Here is a 15,010-nt window from a genome sequence, read left to right on the forward strand (position 1 = left end):
CTGACGAAAGCCTATAGTTTTCCCTAAATTTGGATCTAAGTCATCTTGAGTTTTCAACATAAGCAAATCTTTTTTAAAACAATTTATTTTATGTGCATTGCTGTTTTGCCATGTGTGTCCGCTCCCATGGACGCACATGTCTGGAGTTACAGACAGTTGTGAGCTGCCATGTGGGTGCTGGGAATTGAACCCAAGTCCTCTGGAAGAGCAGTCAGTGCAGCAGGAGTTACCTCAGCCATCTCTCCAGCCGCTCACCTCATTTTTTAATAAGATTTATTCATCTTATTGTATTGTGTTTACCTCCATATTTGTCTGGTCTGTGTACCATATGCATGCTTGATGTACATGGAGGTCAGAAGAGAGGGCATCAGTCTCCTTGGAACTGGAGTTACAGATGATATCAGTGCTGAGAATCAAACCTTGTCCTCTGCAAGAGCAACGAATGTTCTTAACTGTTGAGTGATCTCTCCAGCCCCTCAAACTTCATTTCGAGTTCATTCAATAATGGCATTCTCACCTATTTAATGTTACCTACGGCCATAAAAATGACTTGTTTTTATCTTGAGGACAGCTCAACTCAACCATCTGCTATAGGTGATACATGGGTAGCATCAAACTTGAAAATGGTCATCAGAAAAATAGCAGAGAACTCTGCCAAGTGTATGACAAGAAATATGTCTGGTGCTCAAAAGTTAAGAGACTTTTTTGGCTTTGACTGTTGCTGAATGAATAACACCACTACCAAACCTTTAAAATGGGGGTCAGCCGGGTGGTGGTATTGCTCACTTTTAATCCCAGCTCTTGGTAGTCAGAGACAGCCGGATCTCTGTGAGTTTGAGGCCATCTTGGTCTACAAAGCAAGAACCAGAACAGTCAGCGAAGCTAACAGAGAAACCCTGTCTCAAAAAATTGAAAAATAAAAATAAAATGGGGATCAGGGTAAGGTGAATCCAATTGCTGTGGTCTAATTACCAAAAAAGTTATAAAGCACTTCCCTTCTGGAATGTGGAAGTGCAGAGAAGCAGCTTCACTCTCAGGCGCAACCAGATGTGCAGCTGTCTGCCCAAGTAGGGAGAGCTGGAGTTTCCCACCCTCACAGATCACACATTGATTAGCTGAGAAATAACCTTTGGGTTTAGTTGGATCTTTTACCTGGACTTGCAGTGTTTTTAATTATTAAATCATTTTAACTTTTAAAGTAGAAAGTAAATTACCCTCTCCCCTTTCTGGAACTATTCTCTTCAATCTTTTCACACTTATATAAAGAAAAATGGGAATTAGCAACAGAATGGGAGATTTTGTTTGTGTTTTTTGTTTTGTTTTTGTTTAATTTGGTTTGAGGTATCTTCCAAGTCTTCTGTGTAGTCTGCCAGGGCTATAATACCAGAATAGCACAAACCTGATAGATTAAAAGATAGAAATTTTAAAGCCAGGCATTGTGGTGCATTCCTTTAATCCCAGTATTCAGGAGGCAGAGTTCAAGGCCAGCCTTGTCTGCATAGCGAGTTCCAAAACAGCCAGGGTTATATAAAAAGACCATCTCTCAGGAAAAAAAAAATTCTATAAATTTATTCCCTCATATTTCTGAAAGTTAGAGGGTCAAGGTACCACCAGTAGATTGTGTTTCTCTCTTTGACTTGAAGATGGTCTTCTTTCTCTGTCCCCACTTTTCCCTGCACCCTGATTTCCCTTCCTCTTCTTGCAAGGTAGCTCTCAATTCCCTTTCAGGATGATCTTCAGAGATAGCTTATTTTGTAGTTCCTCAAGAAGTGAGGTTGGTTCTTGCTGCACTGATTTCTCTGTTGAGTTTGTTCTGTCTCTGGGTGTCAGTTAATCCAGTCAGTGGATTCCACAGATGTAGTCAGACTTGGTCAAAGGGGGGAAAAAATCATTGCCTCATTGATTTTAAAGTGTGCTACATGGTGATTGGGAAAGCAGACCCAGGGCCAGGTGCACACCTTTAATCCCAGTACTGGGAGACAGAGGCAGGTGGATCCCTGTGATTTCCAGGTGGACCAGTATTAAATAGTGAGACCTCATCTTAAAAATAAGTAACAGCAAACCAGAAAGTAAAGCAATTTCATATAAGCTGTAGGAGGCCCCAAACCTCACATCCACTTACATTATACTTGAGTTGTCCAGAAGCCCATCATTTCCACACTGGCTATTGCTGGACTCAGTGTCAGGTTTCTCTGTTTGCAAGGGCAGGGCCATGTGGTTTCCCTCAGTAGCTGGTAGTTGTGGGCTTTGCTTTCTCTGTATGCCTCTCCAGCATTACATCATCAGTCACAGAAAGTCAGTTCCTTTAATCATCATCTTGTTCTGCATCAAATGAAAGTACCTTTTGCAGTTATTTTTAGTAATCTTGACTCATTTGGGAATCCAGCCTTGCTGCCATTACTCCAACAGAACCCATCAACATTCTCTAGTCTTCTGTGTGACTTTCCTTTTCTTTCTGGGTAGTCTTCTTCTTTTTCTCTACTTCTGCTATTGTTGTAATTAAATTATTTTTGTTAAAGTCATACATGTATGTAATTTTTCCCTTCTTTTTTTTTCCGAGACAAGGTTTCTCTATAGCTTTGGAGCCTATCCTGGAACTAGCTGTTGTAAGGAGAGGGGCCCGCTTGTTTGTCCCAGCCACCCGGCTAGCTTAGTCCTGAAATAACCACACAAAAATTGTATTAATTAAATCACTGTTTGGCCCATTAGCTCCAGTTTGTTATTGGCTAACTCCCACATCTTTATTTAATCTTTATTTAACCCATTCCTACCAATCTATGTATCACCATGAGGTTGTGGCCTGCCAGAAAAGCTTCAGCATGTCTATCTCCGGCCGCTGATCCCTGGTGTCTCTCTCCTACTCTGCCTTTCTTCCTCCAGGATTCAGTTCTGTCTTCTCCGCCTGCCTAACTAAGTTCTGCCCTATCAGGCCAAAGCAGTTTCTTTATTCATTAACCAATGAAAGCAAACAGAAGTACCTCCTACACCATTTCCTCTTTTCTGTTTAAACAAAAAGGAAAGCTTTAACTTTAACATAGTAAAATTACACATAACAAAACAGGTATCAAATAAGAATTACAGTTACAATACTTACATTTACTTTATCTTTTATCATAACTAAGGAGAACTATAACTATACCTATAAATTCTTCAACTCCATCAAAGACCTCAGAAGGATATAATATTACCTAAATAAACAGGAAGTGCATTGTAAGCAACTTCCAAAATTCTAGAATTGACAGACATCTCACTGACTGTACAATCACCCAAAGTTCTTCTGTACCTTTGGGGCATCCATCTTCAGCCTATAGGCCCATAGTGTCCAGCAGATTTTTTCGTGAAGCAGGAAATTTCAAAGACAGTTCTGCCTATATTGGCAATTTGCCAATCACTTTCTTCTGTATCCTGCAGAATGTCTTGCAGACTCTTTCATGAAGCAGGAACCCTAAAGAATCATTCCATCTTTAGGAAATTTCAGCAGTCATTTCTCTGTGGGTTCTGTGTTTCAAGTTTTTACAGCATACCATGAAGCAGTCCAGACAAGAGAAGTTTCTTGCCCAAATGGCTAACCAACTCCATAAGGAGTCTCTTCAATGCCCATTATCCTCTTGAAGTAGCTTGGTACTGCAAAGAGCAGATGTGTCTCATTGTCATGAAAAGTCCTAAGTTATTAAAACATTTTAAATGCCGTACTCTGAAGATCCCTGAAAGATTTGAAGAATACCTAACTGAAATATATCTTTATATAGCTAGAAAATCTAACTAACAATGACTATAAGTTTGACTATTATAGATGATTACCTGTTAACCTATATTTCTTAATTATACATTATATGGTTTTAAATTATTTATTTATTATGCATACAATATTCTGTATGTATTCTGTCTACATGTATGCCTGCAGGCCAGAAGAGGGCACCAGACCTCATTACAGATGGTTGTGAGCCACCATGTGGTTACTGGGAATTGAACTCAGGACCTCCGACAGAGCAGGCAATGAATGCTCTTAATGGCTGAATCATCTCTCCAGCTCCTATACATTACATTTTTAAATGAGCTACACAATCACAATACCTTAACCAAGATCAGAAATTTATACACATATAACAAAATTGACCTTAAATTTGTATCAATAAACCAAGATCCATACCAATGCAAATTATTCATATGTTTATCATATCCCCCTTTAAATGTAAATAAACAGTTATAAACAATATTTGGGAATATGGGTATAGTACTTTCCATACTTCTTCCTGCTGGTTGGGGGTACTGTTAATTACATCTTTCATGGTGTATATGTGCTAGGTTCATCTCAGTCAACAGTTGGGTGAAGTAATTTTTTGAGGGTGTTCATGGCAACCTTTCAGGGGGGCATGGTCTATCGTACCATATTGGTGTAGAAGCAATCCTCAGGTTCTTATCTTCTGTGAAAACAAAAGAAGAACCTCTTTTCCCAGGCTACATGTCCTTAGACCCAAATTCTGAAGTCAAGATACCTTTACCATATACATGCTGGTTTAGCTTAGCAATCCATAACTCCTTCACAGTCAAAGAAATTCAAAGATAACACAATAATATACAGAATCCAGACTCTGCGAATTTTCCATTTTTACGTGGCTTATTTTTCTTTATTCCTTTTAATCTGATTATCTGTACTCTGTCTCTTTAAAGACTTTACCCTTTTTTTAAAGCATTAACTTTATTTTATGACTCTCTATACTTTTTTTCTTCTCTCTCCCAAGCCTACATACTTTTATCCAACACTATGACCCATTTTGAGGTCTTTTATGTCTGAATATGTCCTATTGTGAATCTGTAATTCTTTATTGTCCAGGATCACTTCTTAAAATGCTAAGCACTTCTTAAAAACTTAAGTTACGCCATTAGTAGGGGTAATATGGTACCACCACCTTTTGCCTACCCAGTCTAAAACTTAAGCTGTGCTTAAGTTTATATTTAAAAATGATAAATATTGTAGTTCCTGCTCGCTCTGCATAGTCCAGCATGGCAGAGCTGCTTGTGCCTCTGAGCTGTGCACACTCCTCCCCACTTTCAGGCACACAGGGAGTCCACATTGCTATCAAGCAAGCTGTTGCACTTTACTCACAAACCCCATCCAAATGCTGTCTCCCACAAGAGCCATTGGTGACACTAGCAGCATAGCCCAGAAAGCCGGCATTTTAAAACCGTCACTTTTTTCCTACTGTGGCTGCTGAGTCAGGATATATTTGTGTGTGTGTGTGTGTGTGTGTGTGTGTGTGTGTGTGTGTGTGTGTGTATTGTCTAGAATTTCTTTTTAAGCCCTCTCAGGTTTTATGCGAAGTTAGTTGACCACACTGGAGTGTCGATTGTTTCAAGGAGAGCCCCCCCCCTCATTCATCCTGGCCACCCTGCTAGCTTAGCCACAAAATAACCACAAGAAATTGTATTGATTAAGTCACTGTTTGGCCCATTAGCTCTAGTTTCTTATTGGCTAACTCCTATGTCTTTATTTAACCCATTTCTACCAATCTATGTATCACCATGAATTCATTGCCTACCAGAAAAGTTTCAGCACGTCTACCTCCAGCTGCAGATCCATGGCGTCTCTCTCCTACTCTGCCTTTCTTCCTCTAGCACTCAGTTCTGTCTTCTCTGCCTGCTTAAGTTCTGCCCTATCAGGCCAAAGCAGTGTCTTTATTCATTAACCAATGAAAGCAAACAGAAGTACCTCCTATACCAACTAGCTCTTGAAGTCTAGGCTGGTCTTGAACTCACAGAGATCCACCTGCCTCTGTCTCCCGAATGCTGGGATTAAAGGCATGCGCCACCACCGCCCAGTAGTGTGTAATTTTTAAATCAGATAATTATTTAAAATTTGAAGACTTCTCTGCTTTGCCTGATAATAGCTTATAGTTTATTTGTTTGTTTAATTTTTTTGTTTTGGGGGGAGCTTGGGTTTTTGTTGTTGTTTTGGAGATTTTGTGAATACAGGGTTTCTCTGTGTAGCCCTGACTGTCTTGGAACTGGCTGTGTAGCCTCGAACTCAGATCTGACTGCCTATAGAGTGGTGAGATTAAGGCATGTGCCACCACACCCATTTTATTTATTTTTAAGACAAGATGTCACTGTGTAGTACTGGATAGCCTAGAACTCGTTATGTATCTTAGTTCTATATGGAAGCTATTTGAGGGACAGTTAAAAAATGACTGTGAAGGCCAGAAAGATGGTTCAGCTGATGGAGATACTTGTGTACAGCCCTAACAGCCTGAGTTCAATCCCTCAAACCCACAAGCTGACAACAGAAGTTAAAGAGTTGTCTTCTGATCTCTCTACCCAGAGTACTATGGCAAGAGTAAGCCACACCCATTCACACACACACACACACACACACACACACACACACACAAGAATTTAGATTTAATATGAATATAAGAGCCATAGATCTCCAGGGCTTTTTTAAACTCCAACTTATGCCCCCAGAGTGGAAACCTTTTCAGACCACTGTCAGTTGACAACTCCTAGGCCTCAGCTAAAGTGGGGTGTGCAGTTCCTGGCAGGTGGGCTCTGGAGAAGTATATGATGATGTAACTTCTCTCTCTGCATGTTCCCAGCCTTCAAACAGATTTCATTAATACTTTGTATTGCCAGGTGGTGGTGGTTCAAGCCTTTAATCCTAGCACTTGAGAAGCAGAGGCATTCAGCACTCTGAATTTGAGGCCAGCCTGATCTACAGAGCTAGTTCCAGGACAGCTAGGACTAAACAGACAAACTCTTGTCTTGAAGAAAAAAGAAAAAGAAAAAAAAAGAAAGAAGTGCTTGACATTTCTTTTGTATACATAATAGCTATACTTTTTAAAGAATATATTTATTATATCTGTGCATAAACATACGTGTACACATCTGCTTTCAAGCACACATGCCCATGTGCCTGGGGCACATGTGGAGGTCAGAGGACAACCTTTGGGAGTTTATTCTCTCCCACCATATGGTTCTTGAGAATTGAACTCAGGTTGGACAACTGAGCAGCAAATCCCTTTGCTCGCTGAGCCATCCTTCTGGTCCTCTTAAGTTTTAATTGCTAGCTATTAATTCATAGTTGTTTTTTTTTAAAAAAAATATCCAGCAAGTTTTAGCAAAGCAAGCCACCTTGAGTTTTTGTTTTGACTGTGTCAATGAGAAATGACCTAATCCATCCGACAGCCTTTCTAAATTAACTGTTTGGTTCTGGACTGTGGACAAGCATGGCTTCCCTCTCTGGTTGTATTTGTTGAATATAAGACACTAAGACGAGCTAGTAAGGGAAGCTGACTAATTATTATGAACCTTAATGGCACAATTACTGCATGACTCTCAATGACAAGCAGTCAACATTAACTGGATGCCTGCTGTGTGCTTCACAGCGAATACCAAATGCTGAGAGTCCTGAGTGAGTCAAAGTCAAGGGCATTTATTTAATGTTATATAAATTCTAAAGAAATTAAATTTTTTAATGCAAATAATTCCGACATAATGATTTGGCTGGTATTCATGTAAGACTTCAGACTGGGCTGAGGAGAGTGTTTCTATTTGTAAGACGTATGCCCTGTAAACTTGTACCTAGCAGGGTTAGGTCACTGTCTTTAGTTGATAGGATTTGTTTCCAAGATCCTCGAAAGTCACAGGAAGGAATAGAACTGAGGGTTTTGCCATGGTAAAGAAAATGCCTGTGTGAGTGTTCACACCTCTCAGATGGGATGGGAAGGCACCTGTTGTGTGTGTGATCCTGAAAATAAGATCAACTGACTGGACGTTACATATGCAGCCAGCAAAGGAGCTTGGGCCCGGAATCCAGTCCTGCCACACTTGAAGAGCTGGGTAAGGCAGGTCTCAAAAACAGGAATTAACTAAGGTCATTTCTTTTGTAAAATGTATCCACTCTTGTTGCCATATTGTAATGATTTAATAACCCTGGAAGCTCTCTGAAAAGTGTGTAGAAGTAGAAGACATGGGCTGCCCTGGATATGGTCTTCAGCACCCATGTGGTAGAAGGAGAGAACCATCCTGCAAGTCTGCAAGCTGTTCTCTGGCAGCCACACGTATGCTGTGATGTGTGCATATCCACACATAGAAGCACACACAGAAATAATTTTTTTTTTAAAGATAGAGTTCTGTGATGTAGCCCTGGCTAATGTAGAACTCACTCTGTAAACTATGCTGGCCTTGAACTCTAAGATCTACCTGCCTCTGCCTCCTGACTGTTAATAATATTAATTAAAAAATATGTTGTACTACTGTTGCTAGGAACATTATGAGCACTGTAGATACAAAGCATTTTCTTTCTAGTAGCTTAGATATGGAAGTGATAGCGTTGGCAAGGTAGTGGGAGAGATGGGTTACTCTTTAAATATTTGTGTTTTCTCTTTCTTCTACCTTGTGTAAGCTTTAAGGTTTTCACAGATAGAGGAGCTTTCCCTGGGATATGACTCTGCTTTAATACCATACTACATATGTTTATTTTTCTTCTCTTTCTCTGCCTCGTGTGTGTATGTCTGTCTCTCTTTTCTCTCTCTCTTTGTGTGTGTTAGAACCTAGAGCTTGTTGCATGCTAGGCAAGTGCCCTACCACTGAGCTATATATTATATATTTCTAGCCCTGACCTTATTATTTATAGACAAAGATGTAATGCAGATGGAATGATAGTCCTGTTTTTAAATTCCTAATCCATTCATCTTATAGTTGGGGACTCTAGGAAAGCACTCTAACCCTTCCAAGCTCTTTCTTCCTATGTGAAATTAAGAATGATGACTTCTTCCTTCTTGGTATTAATATGAGAGAGAGAGTACTCAGTGATTGTTCTTCCTCATTTAAAATGTTTCCTCTCTTTCTGAACACTCCTTTAAAAAAAACAGGATGAAACATTGTCTTTGTATCCTCATGAATGACTGACCCAGTGGTTCTTATGTGAAGACTGCTGGAGTCATGAGTCCTCAAAAGGGTTCCCTTTTTGACAGACTTTTCCTGGATGGAAGGGAAAGCCATGCATTTTCACCATCAAGTCACTTCATCCACCCAAATGCAGTAGGCTAGCAACAACTGTAAGGTGTATTTGTCAGCCTGCATGTATGTGTAGACAGTATCTCTTACTTCTTTCTGTATTTAACTTTACTTTGTGTGTGTTTGCATATACACAAAGTTCAGAGGACAACCTACAGGAATTGGATCCCTCCTTCCACTGTGGATCCCAGGGATCAAACTGCTCATCAGCTTAGGAATTGCCTCTTCCTTCTGAGCGATGTCACTGGCCCTCTTGCTTTTCCTAAACATAATTTGCTCTCAGTGAGTTAAGCTTGGGCATCTGGTTTGTGCCTTCCTTGTAAGTGGAAAAACAGCTGTTTTCAGTTGGTCACACGTAGTTGGTTGCAGACGCATGTGAAGTACATGTGAAGGAAGAGCTCGGTATAATTGTCTCTTTGTATAATTAAACATTGCTGCCCATGGAGTGCTGGAGCTCTGCTGACAGCACTGTTGTCCCCATCTGGCTTCTCTCATCTCTTAAGTGGTTACATGTTCCCCAAGAGACAGCCACTGCTCGCTCTGTCTTGTCAGTATCCTTGATTGTGTTCCTCTGCGATTTGAAACTTAAAGCCTGCAACTGTTGGTTCAGGCCTTTTGAAAATGTCAGGATTTCTAAGACTTCTCTTCTAAGTATGCCAGGAAGACATTATTGCAAAGTTGTTCAGATAGATCATTAAAAGATAAATACTTTTATTTTCTTTTGCAGTGCTGGGGGAGGTTAACCCAGGGCCTTGAATGCACTAAGCAAATGCTCTACTGTGGAGCCACACTCCCAGTCAATAAATACGTTCTTGATATAAGAATCTGTGATGATCCGGGTGGTGGTGGTGCACTTCTTTAATCCCAGCACTTGGAAGGCAGAGACAGGTGGATCTCTGTAAGTTTGAGGCCAACCTGGCCTACAAAGTGAGTTCCAGGACAGAGAAACCCTGTCTCAGAAAACCAAAAGAAAGGAAGGAAGGGATGGGCAATAAGGTGTTATCTGCATGTGCATATACTCAACTTAAACATGATTCTGGTTAGGTATCTTAGGACTGCTGTGGGATATTTGTACACTGTGAGATGTGTCCTTCTCAAGGTGCCTTCTGATTAGTTTAATAAAGAGCTAACTGGCTGATAGCTAGGCCTGAGGGGATACGCGGAATTTCCAGGGAGAGAGAAGAAAAGGAGGAGGAATCTAGGCATGCAGATTTCACCAGAGTCTGAAGAGGTCGGACATATTGTACAGAACGGATGTAACTGAGCTTCATGGCAGAATGTAGATTAATAGAGACAGGTTAAGTTAAAAGAGCTAGCTGGAAAAAAAGTCTAAGCTAAGGCAAGCTTTCATAATAAGTGTCCGGGTTATTATTTGTGGACTGGCAGTCCAAAGATAGTCAAACAGGAAAACTTGCTACACAAAGACATGAGGATTCTAAGGTCCATAAAAAGATAGTTATTAAGAGAAGTATGAATAGACTTCAGGAGCTTGGTAAGATTTTCAAGGAACTGACAGTTTAAAGCATCATGAAGGATATATAGGTGGGAGTTTAACTGATTTTTTGTTGGCTCTTACTGCAGTAAAAATGTTATAAAAGAAACATTCTGCTGGGTGGTGGTGGCACAAGCCTTTAATCCTAGCACTCAGGAGGCAAAGACAATGAGTTTGAGGCCAGCCTGGTCTGCAGAGTGAGTTCCAGGACAGCCAAGGCTACACAGAGAAACCCTATCTCAAAAAAAGAAAAAGAAACATCCAAAATTAGCATCCGGAGCATAGAGGCAAAGAACCATTTAGATAAATCCATATGCTAGGTAATTAAGCCTACAAGTGAAGTTGTTTTTTGTTTTGTTTTTTTTCCCTTATATTCTACAGTCTAATATATTCATGTTTCAATTTGTTAATCAAATATTTATTGAAAACATGCTGCTAGGCAGTGTTCTAGAGACTGGGGAGACAGCAGAGCCAGAGTTCTGCCATCACAGAGTTCACTCTAAGTGAAGGAAATTCAGACAAAGAGCGGTAGGCATGAATAACACCACATGTCTTATTGAATGATGGAAAACAGTGGAGCAGAATAAGACTTGTAGGAATGGCATTGGTGGGCTTGGGGAATCAAGAGATGCATTATTTGATTGGATGTTCAGTAGAGGCTTCATTGAGAAGGTCACATTTGAGTAGAAACCTCAGAAGGTAAGAGAGATAGCCATGTATGAGTCTTGGAGAAGGACATTTGAGGGAGCCTGCAGAAAGGTCTTGGAGCAGGATTGGGCAATGTGCATTTGACACACATGGAAGCTAATGGGTTGAGGCAGAGCAAGGATGTTGAAGGAGTTATACAATGGGTGATGAGGTCCACTGTAAGTGGAATAAAGGAGAATGGTTATTCAGCTGTGTGAATTTATTGAATAACTGAGGAACGATTAAAACATGAAGAGCATGGGCTAGAGAGATGGCTCAGTGGTTTAGAGCACTGGCTGCTCTTCCAGAGGTCCTGAGTTCAATTCCCAGAACACACATGATGGCTCACAACCATCTGTAATGACATCTGTGGCCCTCTTCTGGCCTGCAGACATACATGCAGGCAGAGCACTGTATACATAATAAATAAATAAATCTTGAGTAAAGTAAACAAAAAAAGAAAAAGAACTACCATATATTTAAAAAAAAAAACATGATGAGCAGAGGAACTACCTGATACAACCTATTTTATTTTAAGAGGATTGCTCTGGTTGCTGAGTTGATGGTAGGTAGTAGGAGTGGGGCTGTCAGGAAGAGGAAAATGGGGATACATGCGAGAAGTTAGTGGTGGCTTGAACCAAGGTCCTAACAGTAGATGAGAGGTACATGTAGAAAATAAAACCATTAGGATTTCTTGAATAGAAAATAAAAGATCAAGAATGAATAACCATGGCCAGGCATGGTGGTATATGCCCACAATCTCTGCAGGTTGCTGAGGCAAAAGGAGTCATGGCCAGCCAGACTGTATAGCAAAAGCCTGTGCTGGGAGGAAAGAGGGGGAGGATAAGAAAGAGAGAAGGGGAAAAAAAGAAGGAAAAAGAAAAGAAGGGAAATCAATAGTCTTGGGGGAAACAACACAGGGGAGGTAAGCTGTGTTGAATCACACATGTCAAATAGATTGGGTGGCAAACTGGATTAACCATTGGATTCTTTGGTAAATATCACATGCTCTCATGTGCTAAAGTTTCCTAAGCCCAAGAAGGTCATTTCAGTGGTATTTTTTTTTTTCATATCCCTGTGTCATTTGAATTGCTAGTTACCTGATACTTCTTCTAAAATGTTGAATTGCTAGTTACCTGATACTACTTCTAAAATGTTGTATTACATATTGTGAATTTGCTCGTAACTATGCTTTGCAGATTGTTAAGGTTCTTCTGCGACTGTTTCAAACATTTCCTATACAATAATCTTTCTGCTTGAGTGTAGAATTGCATACTACTAACAGTTCTTCACTGGTTTGCATGACAGTCTGTCAAGCTCATCTTCCATTCCTGACTCTATCTTAGTATCGTGGGTATGTCAGCGTCTAAGTCTGCAGAATCCAACTTCTTTTTCTTTGTGAAGGCCTGTGTATTTGCTTGGAAATACATTATTATTATTATTATTATTATTATTATTATTATTATTATTATTATTATTATTATTATTATTATCTGCCTTAATTATTTTGGTTTGTCATGGCCTCAAGCTCAGAATCTTCCTGCATCAGCCTCTGGGACCTGGGATAACAGGTGTGCACCGTCACACTCAAGCTGCCTTCTTCATTTCCTTGTTGTCCTCCTCCAGTCATCTGGGGTCTGTCCCTTAGTACTGCTTTAATACTTTTGTCCTCCTCATCTTAGTGTTGATTTAATTGGTTTTCCTTCCTCTTCTCACAACAGTGTCTGGTCTGGAAAGGGGGGAAAATGCAAAGATTCCAACAAGAAAATCAGCAATGGTATTTTATTAAGGTTGCATTTTCTATTGGTTTTGGTAGAAAATACAAGTTTTGTGTGTTATGATCACTGAATACTACTTCCCTGCACGATTAATTAGGTGCTACTAGACAAAGGCATCAGCACACCTTGACCACATTACATTAGCTTTTAAGTTGAAAGCATAGTTATTCTCAGTGACTCTGAAGCCAATGACAAGTGAGAGTAACGTCTAACTATCGAGAGGCCTAAGGAAGTAAAGCCCTGACTGGATGTCATGAAAAGAGAGTAAGTACAGAAGAGGACAGAAATTAGGACTTTAATGTTTAGTCCTTGTCTTCTCTGTTGGGAACATTTGGCCCAATTTGGAGGGGAAAACAAAAGCCATTCTGGCCTTTTTCTTTTTCCTTCCTTCTTCCTGGCATTTCTAGGGACTGAATTGGGCAAATGCTCTACAACATAGCTACATCCCCAGCCCTAGCTACCTATATTCTATACAGAGATCACTAAATTGCCTAGAGTGGTCCTGGCTTTGTAATCCAGTGGCTGAGATTCTAGGTTGTTTGGTTATTACAGACAAGGTTTTATTATTTCTGACGGGCCTGGAACTCACCGTGTAGTTCAAACTGTGTCCGTCCTTGAGCCCAAGCCTCCCGAGTGCCATGGACCCCACACACCCACTCCCAGGGCATGTTAGAAAGGCCTTTAGATTCTGAGTCAGTGTTTTCTCTGAGTTACTTGGATCCCAGTGTCCTCTAAGGTAGTGAGAGTACTTGTATTTATGGACTTCTGTGAGAAGATCCACTATTAACCCTCACACACACACACGTATGCACTGTACAATAGTAGAAGTCAGGACAACCTCTGGTGTCACTCTTTCCCTTGCTTGAGACAAGGTGTTTTTGGTTTTGGGGTTGTTTTGGGGTTTTTTTTTTTTTTGCGTTTTTTGTGTTTTTGTTTTTGTTGTTGTTTTGTTTTGTTTTGTTTTGTTTTTTTGGCCATTTTGTATATCAGGTTCTAGAGACCTGAGCTCAGGACTTATATTTGTGAGTAAGCACTTTACCATCTCCCCAGGTCTACTTTGACCTTTAAAAATAAAAATTGTTTATTTTATGTGCATGGGTGTTTTGCATGTGTGTGGTGCCCACAGAGCAAGAAGGTGGCCTTGAATCCTCTAGAACTGGGTGGCTGTGAGCTGCCATGTGCATGCTAGGAACTGAACCCAGGTACTCTACAAGAGTGGCAAGTATTCTTAACCACTGAGCTTCCTCAGTAGTCTCCATCTTTGGCTTTTGAAAGAAACCTACAAACAAGTGCCATCATGTTTGGCAAAGTTAGCGAGAGCAGATGGCCCCAAGAAATGACTGTCCTACGGAACTGTGGAGAAGTAATGGCTCAGAAAGACCCATCCTTTTCCCTGGGCATGTTCATTTGTTTACACAGTTTACTAGCCATTTATGTACTCATTATTAGCAATTAGGTCATAACTCAACAAATCATTTACATACACTGTGCAGTTAATCTGAATTCGGTCATTTGAAACCCAAGAACCAGAATGCAGAGCAGGGCGTCTTAGCTTTTCCCGTTGCAACCCTTCATCTGGGTGTGTCGGCACATGCAATAGGCATACGGCTCCAACAGTAACTTACAATAAATGATAAAAACTGTTTTAAATCGATTATTTGATATCCATACAATTTTAGCATTTAGTATAAAAAAGAAAGCAAATTTGCATCCTCATAAACCTACTGCACTGCTGGAGACTGCTCAGCCCTTGGGCTTGCTGGGCAGTGCCCCACCACTAAGCCACCTCCCCAGTGTGCTTGTCTATTTTTATGTAAGGAATTATTCCATCTTGGCTGAGTTTTTGATACTGCAGACATAGAGCATCTTCAACATTGTCCAGAGCTGATACTTTGATTATGTGATCATCAATGCTGAGCGTGCTGCCTCACATCAGTAGGCAGTACGGAGTGATGGTATATTTAGGGCTGTTGGAAAAATTGTGGAGCATTCTGACATAAATGCAAACAAAACTCATTTTAACAATTTTTTTATGAAA

General features: G+C 40.3%; 1 protein-coding gene across 4 annotated transcripts in view; it reads left to right on the forward strand.

Moving 5' to 3' along the window:
* Dcaf5 (DDB1 and CUL4 associated factor 5) overlaps window positions 1-15,010 on the forward strand; it is a 109,628-nt gene that overhangs the window by 79,768 nt on the left and 14,850 nt on the right. The window lies entirely within an intron of this gene.

This window comes from Microtus pennsylvanicus, chromosome 14, assembly GCF_037038515.1.
Source record: "Microtus pennsylvanicus isolate mMicPen1 chromosome 14, mMicPen1.hap1, whole genome shotgun sequence".
Lineage (NCBI taxonomy): Eukaryota > Metazoa > Chordata > Mammalia > Rodentia > Cricetidae > Microtus > Microtus pennsylvanicus.